The 15,325-nt window shown below is 46.2% G+C and overlaps 1 protein-coding gene across 3 annotated transcripts in view; it reads right to left on the bottom strand.

The window, feature by feature from the left end:
* The window catches only part of LOC310696746 (lysozyme C-like), a 161,622-nt gene that overhangs the window by 104,609 nt on the left and 41,688 nt on the right, over positions 1–15,325 (bottom strand). The window contains exon 1 of one of the 3 annotated variants that reach the window (XM_083482676.1): positions 8,988–9,607. The exons of 1 other annotated variant lie outside the window; for it this stretch is intronic. The gene's annotated coding sequence lies outside the window, so the exon portion shown is untranslated. Of the gene's footprint in view, positions 1–8,239; positions 8,255–8,987; positions 9,608–15,325 lie in introns of those variants that run through there. One more of the 3 variants, XM_083482678.1, reaches the window with a different exon arrangement.

Genomic DNA, 15,325 nt, shown 5'->3' with positions numbered 1-15,325 from the left:
TATCAAGACTCTTGCTGCTGTTGTAGCATACATAAATTCCTTGTTTTCCTTGGCAGGTCTTGAGAGCCAGTGTGGTGTAGTGGTTAAGAGCGGTAGACGTATAATCTGGGGATCCGCGTCTCCACTCCTCCACATGCAGCTGCTGGCTGACCTTGGGCTAGTCAAACTTCTTTGAAGTCTCTCAGCCTCACTCACCTCACAGAGTCTTTGTTGTGGAAAGGAAAAGGAGAATGTTTGCCGCTTTGAGACTCTTTCGGGTAGTGATAAGGTGGGATATCAAATCCAAACTCCTCCTCCTCCTATTCTTCCTACAATCCCTAACAAAAATGCTTCTGGTTTTTTTTACAAATGTCATTTTAAACATTTTCTTCAATTCATTATATATCATTTCCCAATTTTTTTAAAACTTCTCTACATTCCCACGGCATATGATAAAAAGTCCCTTCTTTTTCTTTACATTTCCAACATGTATTTTGGTTTTATACAATTTTGCTATCTGTACTGGTGTTATGTACCATCTATACATCATTTTCATATAATTTTCTTTCAAAAGAGAACAGTCTGTAACTTTTAAATCTGTTTTCCACAATTTTTCCCAATCCTCAAATTGGGAAGAGTCGTCAACAGGCTCATCTCAGCTATCTGCCAATCTCCCATTCCCACCACCCTTCTGAGTAATACCCCTCCCCACCTTCTCACTATATAGAAGGATCTGGCAACTTCTGTTTCAGTGTATCTGAAGAAGTGTGCATGCACATGAAAGCTCATACCAAGAACTAACTTAGTTGGTCTTTAAGGTGCTACTGGAAGGAATTTTTTTTATTTTGACTATGGCAGACCAACACGGCTACCTATCCGTTGCTGAAATCAAGGTAGGCTACATCCACTGCGTTCCCTTCATCTACCAGGCTTGTAATTCTGTCAAAAAACGAGATCAGGTTAGTCTGACATGACTTATTTTTCAGAAATCCATGCTGACTATTGGTGATCACAGCATTCCTTTCTAGGTGCTCACAGACTGTTTGCTTAATGATCTGCTCCAGAATCTTCCCTGGTATTGATGTCAGACTCACTGGGCGGTAATTATTTGGGTCCTCTCTTTCCCCCTTTTTGAAAATAGGGACAACATTTGCCCTCCTCCAGTCTGCCGGGACTTCGCCTGTTCTCCAGGAATTCTCAAAGATGACTGCCAGTGGTTCTGAGATCACATCTGCCAGTTCTTTTAATAGTCTTGGATGCAGTTCATCTGGCCCTGGAGACTTGAATACATCTAAACTAGCCAAGTATTCTTGTACTATCTCCTTAGTTATTATGGGCTGTGTTTCCTTTGCTGAATCATTTGCTCCAAATTCTTCAGGTCGGGCATTGTTTTCTTTATCGGAGAAGACTGAGGCAAAGAAGGCATTGAGGAGTTCAGCCCTTTCTGTGTTTGCATTTCACCATCTTCTCCTCTGAGTGACCCCACTGTTTCTTTGTTCTTCCTTTTGCTACGAACATACCCATAAAAGCCTTTTTTGTTGCTTTTAACCTCTCTAGCAAGCCTGAGTTCATTCTGTGCTTTAGCTTTTCTGACTTTGTGTCTACACGTGCTGGCTATTTGTTTGAATTCCTCTTTGGTGGTTTCCCCCCTTTTCCATTTTTTGTACACATCCTTTTTAAATCTTAACTCAGTTAAAAGTTCTTTAGATAGCCACCCTGGCTTCTTTAGGCACCTTCCATGTTTCCGTCTCATTGGTATTGCCTGACGTTGTGCTTTTACTATCTCCCTCTTAACAAACTCCCAGCCATCATGAACTCCCTTTCCTTTTAGTATTACTGCCCATGGGATCTCACCCAGCACTTCCCTAAGTTTTATGAAGTCGGCTTTCTTAAAGTCAAGAAATTGAGTCCTAGTATGCTTGGCTGCTCCTTTCCGCTGTATAGTAAACTTCAGAAGAGCATGATCATTCGCGCCTAATGATCCTTCCACTTCTACCCCACTAACCAGGTCATCAACATTGGTTAGGACCAGATCTAAAATGGCTGTTCCTCTTGTTGCTTCTCCCACTTTCTGGACAATGAAGTTGTCTGCAAGGCCAGTGAGGAATCTGTTTGATCTTATGCTCTTGGCTGAGTTTGACATCCAACAAATATCCAGGTAATTGAAGTCCCCCCTTACTACTATCTCCCTTCCTTTTGCATGCTTGGCCATCTGTTCCAGGAAGGCATCATCTATGTCCTCTGTTTGGCTTGGGGATCTATAGTAAACTCCCACAATGAGGTCTCTGTTATTCTTCTCTCCCTTAATTTTGACCCAAATGCTCTCACTTTGGCTTTGAGGTTCTATATATATACAGTGGTGCACCGCAAGACGAATGCCTTGCAAGACGGAAAACCTGCTAGACGAAAGAGTTTTCCGTTTTTGAGCTGCTTCGCAAGACGATTTTCCCTATGGGCTTGCTTTGCAAGACGAAAACGTCTTGCAAGTGTTCCGATTTTTCCCCGCTCCCCCCCTTTTCTAAGCTTCTAAGCCGCTAATAGCCTTTTAGCTGCTAATCCGCTAATCCTTTAATAGCCGCTAAGCCTTTAATAGCCGCTACACCGCTAATAGCGCTAATCCGCTAATAGGGTTGCTTCGCAAGACGAAAAAAACGCTAGACGAAGAGACTCGCGGAACGGATTAATTTCATATTGTGAGGCACCACTGTATATATATGTATATGCATACACACACACACACCCATAAATCCATTTTATTTATATACATATATCCATGCATATATCTATATAGATATATAGATATACATACACATACATACATCCATGTATCCATTTTATGTATACACATACACACAGTTAAACCTTGGTTGTCGAACATAATCCATTCCGGAAGCCTGTTCGGCTTCCAAAACATTAGACAACCAAAGCATGGCTTCCAATTGGCTGCAGGAGCTTCTTGCACTCAAGCAGAAGCTGCGTTGGACGTTTGGCTTCAAAAAACTGGAGCATTTACTTCCAGGTTTTCAGCATTTGGGAGCCGAAACATTCCAAAACGGAGCTGTTTTGGAACTGAGGTTTGACTGTATATGCGCGCACACACACGTATAAATTATATATATATAATACACACACACACACACACACACATGCATACATACACACACACACACACACACTGTAGGGGAAATGCGGAAGACCATTGTAAATTCGAGGAGTTAGATGTCATGTCTCCCTTTTATATCCGTGGTTTAAGGTTTGCTAAAACATGATAGTATGATTTTTTTTCCCACACACCTGTGTCAGGAGTTTCCTGGGTCCCGTGTTCTAAGTGCTGATTGGCTAGTGGGGAGGATACCCAGTTGCAGTGAATTGGGTTGGAGACTCTCAGCTGCTCTGCATTAGTTGCACCTGGTGTCCCAGGCTGATCATGAGTGATGCCTGCTAACCAGGTGCAATCAATCAATCAAATCAAAGTTGTCTATAAAAGCTGTAGGCTGAAGGGGCTCAGTGAGCTTCTTCACAAATGGAGGTACCAGATGATGTGAGACTGTCGGCTGGGAGTCTCTCTCGCTGCTCTACCTGGAGCTCCAGGCAGCTGAAGGGGAGATTGTGTGTGACTCCTCTCTGGTATGCTATAATTTGTGTTTTGTTTGCCTGCTGCTATCTGTTAACCTTATGCAAATAAAGCATTGCTTTTCTTCATCCACTGGTGTGCTTATTGGCTCCAGATCCAGAAATAATCCTGCCCTTGGCAGAACATATACAGGGCTTTTTTCTGGGGGGACGCAGGGGAATGCATACCCCAAAGTCACCTTTCATTTAGATGGAGATTGAATGAAGATTTATTAGATGACCAAAAATTTATGGAAAAGGTTAAAAAGGCCTTGAGTGATTATTAATAAATAAATATTGAAGGACAGACAAAATTGCAGACGGTCTGGGATGCAAGTAAGGCGGTAATGAAGGGACTTTATACAACAAAACTCATTTAAAAAGAAATTGAAAAGAAAAAGGAAAAAATAGATTCTAGATGAAATTGTGGAAAAGGAGAAAAAAAATATCAAAGAAAGCAAATAAAGGGTCAGTTAAACATCTTCAACATCTTTATCAATGACATCTTTATCAAGGGTCAGTTAAACATATTCAACATCTTTATGTTGTCACATAGGATGTCACATAGAGGAGGGAGAAAGGTTGTTTTCTGCTGCTCCAGAGAAGCGGACACGGAGCAATGGATCCAAACTACAAGAAAGAAGATTCCACCTAAACATTAGGAAGAACTTCCTGACAGTAAGAGCTGTTTGACAGTGGAATTTGCTGCCAAGGAGTGTGGTGGAGTCTCCTACTTTGGAGGTCTTTAAGCAGAGGCTTGACAACCATATGTCAGGAGTGCTCTGATGGTGTTTCCTGCTTGGCAGGGGGTTGGACTCGATGGCCCTTGTGGTCTCTTCCAACTCTATGATTCTATGATTCATATATATATATATATATATATATATATATATATATATATAATGGATATGTGTATGTATATCTTGGGATAAAGGGCGCTCTATATACAATGTATAGAGTGTCACGACGAGCCGTTTGGAAAGCTCTGGTGTTAAAAAAAGATATATATAATATGATATACTGTATGTTCTACAGCGATGCCTCCTCTGCAGTCCACAAAATGAATAAATATTACCCTTGGGGTGTTACGGGCTACTTCATCTATGTCGCCGGCACCCACTCAGGTTGAGCTGAGCTGGTCAGCCCCACCCTGGTGGCAAACGGGTCCTGCCACGTGAGTCCCCTTGTCGGGTGGGCAGGCAGGGACACACATGTGTGTGCATTTCATGAAGGGGAAACAACCCATTATTATTACTATTACCATCATCATTTACTATTTATTATTTACAGAAATATTGGGGCAGATTATTATCATCATTTATTATTTATTATTTACAGAAATATGGGAGCCACCACCACTCTGTTGTCTCACCCATCTTTCAGCACTGATATTTCCTCCCTCTGACCCAGATTTGGCTTTCATCGGGTGGCCAATATGATGAGAACTATTGAATATTAATAATATTGGCCGACCCTATAATAGGCCTGTGCTCCGTGCTGCCAAGTGGGTTGGACCCTTGGCTCTAGCGCTACGTTTCCCCTCCAGCTGCATGGGTTGGCCAACTGCCTGAACATCTAGTCCCAGATGGGGAAGAGGAGGGAGCTGATCCGCAGCCGTGCCAGCAACTTCTTGTTCCCCGAGGAGGCCACTTTCAACAGGACCAAGGACTTCCAGGTGCCTTTATGTTCCTGTCCCAATCCATATAAAGGCAGAGGAGTGCTGCTGCTGCCAGGAATTTGACAACCATAGTGGTGGCTTTTGCCCTGCCCTAACATCAGGGTTTGACATTCGCCAGGTGCATTTTGCCACAGGTGTGGGGCCAACTGCAACTGCATGGAGATCTCTGGGTGCCAGGTTGGCAATGGACATGTCCGTCTGGCTGGGCCCTCCAACTTCAAATAAGCAGAAGAGCTTATTTCAAAAAACGTAGAATGATAGAGTTGGACGGGAGCGTGGCAGTCATTAGTCCAACCCCCTACAAGGCATGAATCTCAATTCAAACATCCAGGACAGACAGCCATCAAAGCCCTGCTTCAAAAACTTCAAGGAAGGAGAAGCTTCCTATTGCCTTGGTCTCTCCCCCCCCCCCCGTTTTCTCCAAGGAGTCCTTGGTTTGCCCCGCCTATTATTCCCTGCAACAACCCTGTGAGGTAGGCTCAGAGGATAACGCAGGTTGAAGGGATCCTTTGGCGATGGGTTTCTATCTGCCTTGCTCCCTCCTTCCAGGCTTCAGGAAGGATCCCCAAAGCAGCATAGCTCTGAATGTCCTGATCCTGTCTCCTGGTTGCATCCAACAAAGCGGAAAGCGGTGAGGGGAAAAGGAGTAGAAATAAGGCTCTAGTTCTCTTTATAGCACTTCTTTCTTCAATAATATTTTACATGGGTCATATATGTGTGTGTACCCATGTATGTGTGTGTGTCTTGTGAACCGCCCTATGGGAATGGGAGAATGGGAAGGGACACTGAGGGTCATCCAACCCAATCTTTTTGGCTGGAACTCAAAAACCCACAGATGAGTCTCATGGGATGGAGCCATCCTCCCATATGTATTCCACCAGTCCCGGACATTGACACCTCCTTCCCTCTCCATCCAGGCCTGTTCTCTGCTCCCCCCAGCAAGCCACACACACCCCGGCACCCACAAGGATGGCCAGTTTGCCTGTGCTGCATCAGCAGAGAGCAAATGTGCGACTTCGAGCCTGACTGCCATGACGGCACAGAGGAGAGCCAGTGTGGTGAGCATCTGCAGGGAATTTGAGGCCTGCCACATGCCTTTGTTAACTTGTGGAACTGGCTGCCACAGGAGACAGGAAAGTGTTTTCTCCTTGTGTATCTTGTCATGCCAGAAATGGGGTGGCCATGTTACACGGAAACCAAATTCCCTGCTGGGTCTGAGCCCACCCAGGGGCAGCAGCCTGTGCAGCACTAAAATCCAGCACCCTCTGCTTTGAGCATGTCCTGCTTTACATCACAGAATGATAGCATTGTAGAGCTGGAGGGCACACCCTGGGTCATCTACCCTGCAGATGGGTGCTGGGAGTCAAGGAACGGCTCCAGATCCCATCGTCCTTTCCCAGGAGCCGGCCCCACCAGGTGGGCATGGCACCTTGGAACAAGGTCTGCTTGACGACCACACCCTGGGCACACCGGAGGGTGAGTGCCGCCTTGCGGTAGGTTGGACTGGATGACCCCCGGGGTTTCCAATCCAGAGGAAGATCCAACTGGAACACATCTTTTCCCTTCCCCATGGCACTACATGGTTGCCGACACCAGCACTGGCTCTCTGGTGGCAGGTCAAGCAGCGGCACTGCGGATGGGGATATACCCGCTGCTTGGGGGCACCCACTGCATCGGCTTCTGGTACTACCTGAGCTCAGGGTGGGATGGATGGCCCACAGAGTTCCCTCTTGCCTCCAAGCTAGAGGACCCCAGTGAAACGATGCCCTACTTTCCCTCACCAGGCTCTCTGCATGTTTCCGTGGAGAAAGAGGGTGAGCGGCAGGCTGAGATGCTGGTGGCAGGTTCGAGGGAGGGCAGGAGCTGGCACTACAGGAATTTCACTGTGGAGGTCAGTGGCGAGTGTTGGGTGAGCATCAGGGTTCGGGCAACAGTACCGGGTTCGAGTTTGCAGCATGCCGACACACATAGTTTCCCACATCTGAAAGATGTATGCCATCCTCTTGGTAGAGGGCCACTTAGCTGAACTGGATGTTGGGGTGGTCAATGACCCAACCCCCCAGAGCTGCCACTCTACACTCCACCAAATGTACCAAAAGCTTCCTGGGCTTTGTTTATCGCAAGAGGGCACTGACAGTCCATGCATGCCTCGCCAGCTGTGGTGACCAAATTAGGGTTGAATCTGGCAATGAGGCAATCAGTTCATTGAAATCATTGTAAATGTCCCACATCAAGTCCACGCCTTTCTGATAGGCCAAGTCATTTCCCCCCAGCTGAATAACCAGAGCCTGAGGGGACCTTGCAAAGTGGCTCTGGCTTTCACTGCAGGCATAAATTCCGCCTGTTGTTGTTATTTGGATTTGGCATAGAATGTCATAAGTTATGGGCCTTCTACCACCACTGCTGGGAGGCTGCAGCCTGCGCCAGCCCCCCAGTGTCCTTCACACTAAGAAATCTGCACAAGGGTCTATTGGAGTAAATAGACTTACAGAAGGAGGAGATTGCAGCTGACTGGATGTTTAAGAATCTTTGCTGCGCGACCCAGCTCCCTAAAATGTACCAAGTATTGCAGAACTTCAGCCTTGGTAGGGTGTGTGTCAAGCCTAGCATTTTTTAATTTGCCTTGAAACTCCATAAAGTCCAACCAAGCCTTTTTATAATGCCTAAGCGTGGGTGGGACTACTGAAGCCAATACTCCCTTCAGGACATCATGTTCCAAAGGTGCTCCAGGAATGGCTGTGGCAATTGCTGCACCTCTGGTGCTAATGAGCAGAAACAGTCCATCTGAAAACGAGACAGAACATGCGCGATGTCATTGTTAACCCTAGGTGTAAATTTGGCAGAGAAATAGGTGATTAATTCTAAGCACAAAAGGAGAAAGCACCGGAGCACGTTTGCCACCCTAAGAGAGTGTGATGATTGCTTAGACAGGACAGTGACAACCGCTTGATTGTCAGTCCAGAAGCATACCTGGTGATTCCCAAACTCATCAGCCCACAAGTGCACCAGAACTACGATAGGAAAATTCTAAGAAGGTGAGGTCATGCGTTTTAGGTTTTCCTTGCCAGCTGATAGGCCAATGCTGAGCACACCAGCATCCCCTAAAGCAGTGTTTCCCAACCGGTGTTCCGCGGCACACTACTGTGCCGTGAGACATTGGCTGGTGTGCCGTGGGAGGGAGGCGGGCGAGTCGGGCGGTGAAAGGCGGCGGCGGCGGCGAGGATCCGCGTCGAGCCGGGGGCGGCTCCGCGGTGGTGGTGCCGAGCGGCGGGGCAGCGCGTGCAAAAGGGAGGAGCGCGAGACAGAGGAGGAGGAGGAGGCCGGCATGTCCGGGCAGCAGCAGCAACAACAGCAGCAGCAACTCCCGGCGGCGGCTCCTCAAGCCCCGCCGCCGCCCCCTCCTCCGCCCGCTATCGCCGCCACCACCACAACAGCCGCCGCCGCCTCAGTTGCCGCCGTCCCTCAGTCCCTCGCTCTGCTGCCTCCTCCCACCCCCAAAGCTTGGAGGTTCCCCGGCAAGGGGGAGGGAAAAAACTTTCACTTTCGTGCGTCCCTCCCGGCGTGACGCTGCGCGCTGACGTCACAGGGCGGGGCTTTAATGGTGGTGTGCCACGAGATTTTTTTCAGTAAACAGGTGTGCCGTTGCCCAAAAAAGTTTGGGAAACACTGCCCTAAAGTAGACACCAAACCCCAGGGAACCAACTGCATCAGACTGTACCTGAAAGTCTGAACGCAGCATCAAATTGTCCTGCCACAAAGAATTCCCCTGCACTTATCCAGGAACTTTAACCAAACCTCCAGGTCTGACTTGACCACTTTAGAGAGGCGCACTCTGTATTGAGGAGCATGCAGTCCCGCTGACAGCTTAGCCAATCGCCCACAAAAGGGGCAGCCAGGGGGCACTACCCGGCATGCAAAGTTGAGGTGACCCAAGAGTGATTGACTCTGCCTAAGGGTGACCTTCTTGAGAGGAAGAAGTTACAAAATTAATTCCTTAAGTGCTGCTAGCTTCTCCCTTGGTAGGCTGATGTCTGTGCGATTGTGTCCAGTTCAATACCCAAAATAGGTTATGGTCAAAACTGGACCCTCTGTTTTGTCTGCCACCAAAGGTACCCCAAGCTCCTCAGCCAGGGAGGTGAAAGCCTCTAAAGAGAAGCGCAATCAGGGCTATTACTAGTGATGAGAGAAAAGTTATCGAGGTAATGGGTCACCCTTTCAGAACCAGTTCTAAAGCAAAGGCCCAGTCTAAAATTGTACTAAATGACCCAAAAGCTGCACAAGCCACTGAGCACCCTATCGGCATAAATTTGTCTATGAATAAGCCCTAAACCTAAAACCTAGCCACAGAAAGTCCTCTGGGTGAATTGGCAGGAGACGGAAGGCTGACTCAATGACACACTTAGCCAAGAGTGCTCCCCTGCTGAACCTGCAAATAAGCTTTATAGCCTGATCAAAGGAGGCATATTTCACAGAACAAGGCTCCTGTGGTATTGCATCATTGACTGAGCCACCTCTAGGGTAGGATGGGTTGTGGATCATACAATACACTCCTGGAGTCTTTTTAGGGACGATGCCTAAAGGTGAAATGTGTAAACCCACTATAGGCGGTTCCCTGAAGGGGCCAACCACCCTCCCAGCCAGAATTTATTTGTTTATTTTCTTTTTGCAATAGCTAGCATTTCCCTAACTGGTTTGTTTGTTTGGTTTAGGGGGTCCCCTGAGTCAATCAATATCCTTTATTCGACCGATAGTCAGAAATAAAACACAATAATTATAAACTATAGGGGTACATAAATAAGGTAGGGCCACAGTACTAGACCTCTCACAGATAACCCACATCAAGGCATTCAGTTATACGTTTCCGACACTTGAGTGCCAGGAAAAGAAATTTAGCCACTGACAAAGTTGTTTTCCCAGAAGACTTATTTAGCAGATATGCTGTCTGCTTTCCTCTTTGTCGGGAACTGAGCTGGGGTAAGTATGGGATTATAAGATACTGTCTTAAATCGTTGTAGCTGGGACAGCTCAGTAAAATGTGCTCTGTGGATTCTACCTCGCCCAATGCACAGTGGCATAATCTCTGGTCATATGGGACTCCTCCATATCTTCCCTTCAGAACCACCGAGTCAAGAACATTCAACCTAGCCGCAGTAAATAGTGTGCGGTATTCCACGTAGTGGATATCCGCCAGGTAGCGAGCTGGAGCAGCCCGATACAACTGCTCCCCCAGAAACAACCCAGGTTATGTCCTCCTGTCTGGCAATATCCCTTAATCTTTGAGCGATCACCGCCTTTACATGGCTATACGTCATGGACTCTATATAAAGGGAGGACAACCCGCACTTCTGCACTTCCTCCACTATCTCCTCTTCCCATGGAGATTTAAAGTTATCCCTCAGAATCAAGGGGGCCAAACCCACCGGTCTGAAACAGAGCTTGAGCCATAGCCATAACTTCGCTTTCAGGGCCACATACCTAAAGGCTTGACAACCGGTTTCCAGTCTCATGATCGCACCTGCCACAGAGGGGGGGATCCTGAGTATGGCCCTGAGGAATTGGGTTTGGATAGATTCCAATTTTTCAAAATCCCTACGTGAGCCCAAAGCAATGCCCCCCAGCAGAAGAGGGAGGACTTTCATTTTAAAGAGTCGTAAGGCAACTTTGACAGTTTGTGCCTGTTTCTTGGAGTACAGGGTTCTAATCACCAGGGCTGCTTTGGATGCGTTCGAGGCTATGCATTCTCTGTGCGCCAAGAAGGACCTATTTGATCTTACAACCTGACCCAGGTATTTAAAGCAACTGACCTGCTCTAAAGGAATACCATTAATAGACCATAAATTAGGTTTCAGTCGAGCAGCAAAGACCATTATTTTGGTCTTGGCTTAATTTAGTTGGAGCTCGTGTTGGGTCTCATATTCATGAAGAGCTCGAAGCATCCTCCTTAATCCGATGGGGGAGGTAGCTAATAGGGCGGCATCGTCCGCATACAGTAGGACATTCAAGGCTCGCCTGCCAGTTTTGGTGGATGGAAATCAGCATTTGCCATATGCACCACTAGCAAATTAATATAGAAGTTAAACAGAGCAGGGGCAAGCAAACAGCCCTGTCTTACCCCCCTAGTGGTGGCAACCGGATTGGAGACTAGCCCCTTACTATCTATCCTAATCCTCAGGAGGGTATTTGTATGCAAATTAATAATCAGCAGGAGAAGGCGGCGGTCAATAGATGTCGCTGCCAATTTTGTCCATAGCTGGTTCCTGGTGATTAGATCAAAGGCCTGCTTAAAGTCTATAAAGGCGACGTGGAGGGCTTTTAGGCCATTGCCAGCGTACTTGGTGGCCAAGTGATTTAAGATTAAGATTTGGTCTGTTGTTGATCTTCCGGGGCGGAAACCCGCCTGTTCCTCTGCGATGATATTGTTGCTTTCCATCCAGGTCATTAATTTCTTTAGTAGAAATCTTGAATAGATCTTCCCGATAACATTTAGCAGGCTAATTGGTCTAAAATTGGCCGGGTCTGTGCGCGGCCCTTTCTTGTGAATTAACACAATCAGTGCAGAGTTCCAGCTTGGAGGAAATTGTGCTGTTTTGTTTATATAAGTAAAAAGAACTGCTAGGGGTGAACACCACCAATCCTTGTTGGCTTTAATAACATCTATGGAAATAAGATCGTCTCCGGGTGCCTTGCCCGCCTCAAATTGGCCTATAAGTGTTTCCACTTCAGAGCAGGTGACAGGATCCCACTCTGGCAAGGGGGCCAAATCTAACCTTCCTCCGCTGGCTGCGTGAGCTGCATATAAATCGGAGAAGAAGCTTTCCCAGGTGTCAGCTGAAATTTGGGGTTCTGTCCTTGACAACGGTCTACCCAGGTATTGAGAAATTTGGTGCCAAAAGGAGGAGGGATTTCTATTTTCTGCAGCTTTTGGAAGGTTCTTCCAATCATTTCTTTCTGCCGCAAGCTTCTTTTCCTTTAATAGTGCTTTATACCTTCTCACGAGGTTCATAAGGTGACTACTAGGTGCGGGGTCATTTGATGCCCTATATGCCAAGAATTCGTTATATAGGTTGTTCCTGAAGAGCCTACATTCTTCGTCAAACCACTTTTAATGAGAGAAATGGTTACTATTCATTACCGGGGTCTTAGCCAACGAAGGTTTTAGCAGTTCTACTAAATTGTCACATATTGGCAGTGGCTCAACTGACAAGGGAGTCCCTTGTCTCTTGCAGTTGGTCAGACCAAAGAAGTTCATTTATCCGTTGAGCCATATTGTCGGTCCATTTTAAGGCAGTGGGCCTCATCTGAAGCTGGTTATTTGTAATAGGCACACAGGGATAGGTAGCCAATTCTCCATCCAGAGTCAGAGAGAGTTCTAATGGAAAATGGTCACTTTCCAGCCTCGTAACCACCCTAAAGTTGGAAATTTTGGGAATTAGGTCTACTGATGTCCAAATAAAATCTATGGTAGAGGCTCGGGAGCCTGACCAGAAAGTAAATTCGGCAGGGTAATCAGAACTGAGAGCTCCGTTTAGAAGGTGAAAATTAAGAGCCATCAAGGTTTGTCTACATTTAAAACCTGCGTATGTAGCAACACTGTCTTTAAAGTTCCTGGGTAAAAGGTCTGAAGTTAAAATGGGTAGTGAGGGATATTTATTATATTTAGCAAATAATGATTTATCAGAGTGAGACAATTGGTCGTTGAAATCTCCTGCAAATAGGAAGGTGGCTTCAGGATATTTCTCTAGGAGAGTTTCAAGAGTCAGTTGAATTCCCCTCCATCTTTGGTCCACCAGGTTTTTCTTATAGATTGGGTGCAAATAGACATTAATCACCACGAACACTTCCTACGCTGTTTGTAGCTTTACACCCAGCATGGATGACGACTGAATGTCGATTTGTTCCACCTGCAGATTTAAGGCCAAAGAAACGAAGATAGCCAACCCACCTTGTGGTCTGCCAGGTGATAGTAAATTCTGTTGTGCATTCAGGTAGAAGCCCTTATACCCTGATAGGGAGAAGCCCTCACAAGCCCAGGTCTCTTGCAGCAAAAGAATACGACTGCCTTTTATGTAGGCGACAAAGGATGGACCCATCAGCTTAGATTTAATGCCAGCTACATTCCAGGATAAGAAAGTAAGTAATCTCCTGGTCACCCCTTCGAGTCATGCTGGGCCTTGCGGAACCAGCATGGCAGAATCCACCTGAGAATGCATGCGGCGAAGGGGGGCAATAGGCTGGAAGAAGGAAGTGATTGTAGCTTGCTTACCAGGCAATTTCTGAGCACCACTTACCGCAGCAGCAGCCATGGATTGAGGCTTAATTATTGGTAGCTGCAGGGATGGATTCTGGTGCATGGGAGTATCACTTAATGACAGGTCCATAGACTCTACATTTAAAGTATGCTCTAAGATTGAGGGGGGTGGGCCTTTTGGATCTGCGGTTGCTGTAGGAAACATGCAGTGTAAGGCAGGTGGAAGGCATCCTTTTCGGTTTGCCTCCAAAAGAGCGTTCAGTCTTGCCACAGCTTCAGAGTTTGACCAGAGGGTTGTCGAATCTTCCACTGTATCCTGCCCGGGCTTGACATCCCGAGGCCGTGTACAGCCAGGTTGCAAATCAAAGGTCGTTAAAACAGGTACCACTTGGGCTTGTGTAGACTGATCTACAATTGGTGAGGAATTCATCTTATTTACATGAGCATGATCTTCTGAGTTACGGAGACAGAGTAGCAACTCGTCCAATCTGTCCATTATCTCTGTTCGCTCCCGTTTTGGCAATTGGGAGAAGGATAGAAGTAACTCACGCTCCGTAGAATTCTCCAGATGTATAGCCTTTGTCAGTGGAGGCAGAGGGGCGTCAATCCAGCTGATTAGATCTGCGGCCAGGAGAGTTGGGGTCGTGGCAATTGGCGGACCCTCAGACTTATCTGCTTTCTTTTGAACAAGCAGTTTGGTAAGAGGGGGCAGATCTTGGTATTGGTAAAGACTCTTGTAGCAAGGATTCCATAGTTAATTAGAAGGCTTCTTGAGGACATAATAAGTGCAGGGAGCTTTTTGGTTTTAAAGGAGAGCAGCACTCTCTGCCTCTGAGGTCTGCTCCTAATATGATTAGTATGCTTCAGGTCAATAGAGCTAGGGATTACCCTCAGAAGCTCCGCTAGGTGTCTCCTTATATCACTCTTATAATGCCAGTTTATCACCTTGCCTCTAAAGGGGCAAACCGTTAGGCAGATTTTGGTAGCTTGCAGCAGCAGTTTGTGAGGAGATGCAAAATGTTGTTCCTTCTTATTTTGCTCACTTTTCTGATTGCCAGCAGCTTGAGGAATTATACAGGAAATATGAGGTAAAACGGGTGCTCCGGGCATTTGTAAGGGCAACAATACAGTGAAAAGATAAAAAAAGAAGGGGGGGAAAAGACACAAATCCCATATTACATATCTTTAACTTCCATTTGCTTGTTTCATTGACCTCCTCACACCTCCCTTTTTGTATTCTAGTTTGATTATTTCAGCAAATTCTTTGCATCTTTCTCAATTTTTACTAAATAATTTATCTTGACAATTTAACCTATTAACTCAACAAATCCTTCCCATCCTTTCCCCATATTCTGTTATTCAAATTACCTTAAGTTATTTAACCTTATCTTACCAAAAAATACTTTAGAGCTTAACGCTTAATACTCGATTATACATAACTCTTGATATCTTTTCTACTAGAGTCATATAGTTTCATTCCAACATTTTCCCTAATGTTCATTAATTTTAGGCTAATTCCCTAGAAAAAAAATTCTTTATGAATTTTCTTCCAATCTTCATCCAACGTCTCTTGTTCCTGGTCTCGGGTCGTGTCAGTCCTTACTGTCCATTCCATCTAGTCCATCAACCTGGTAATCTAATGTCCGAGGCCCTTAAGTCTCTTCCATGTCCCTTCTGCAGATCATCTTCTTCTTGTTTATACTTGCACTTTTCCTTGTCTTTTGTTGGTCTCTTTCTTAGTTTCTTTCCTTTCTCGTTGGGGAGTAGGTCTCTGGGGGATTCCAACCCAAAATTATCTTCGTCTCCCT

The sequence above is a fragment of the Podarcis liolepis genome (genome assembly GCF_965112155.1).
Source record: "Podarcis liolepis genome assembly, chromosome: 17".
NCBI lineage: Eukaryota > Metazoa > Chordata > Lepidosauria > Squamata > Lacertidae > Podarcis > Podarcis liolepis.
This window is presented reverse-complemented; position numbering and strand designations above follow the sequence as displayed.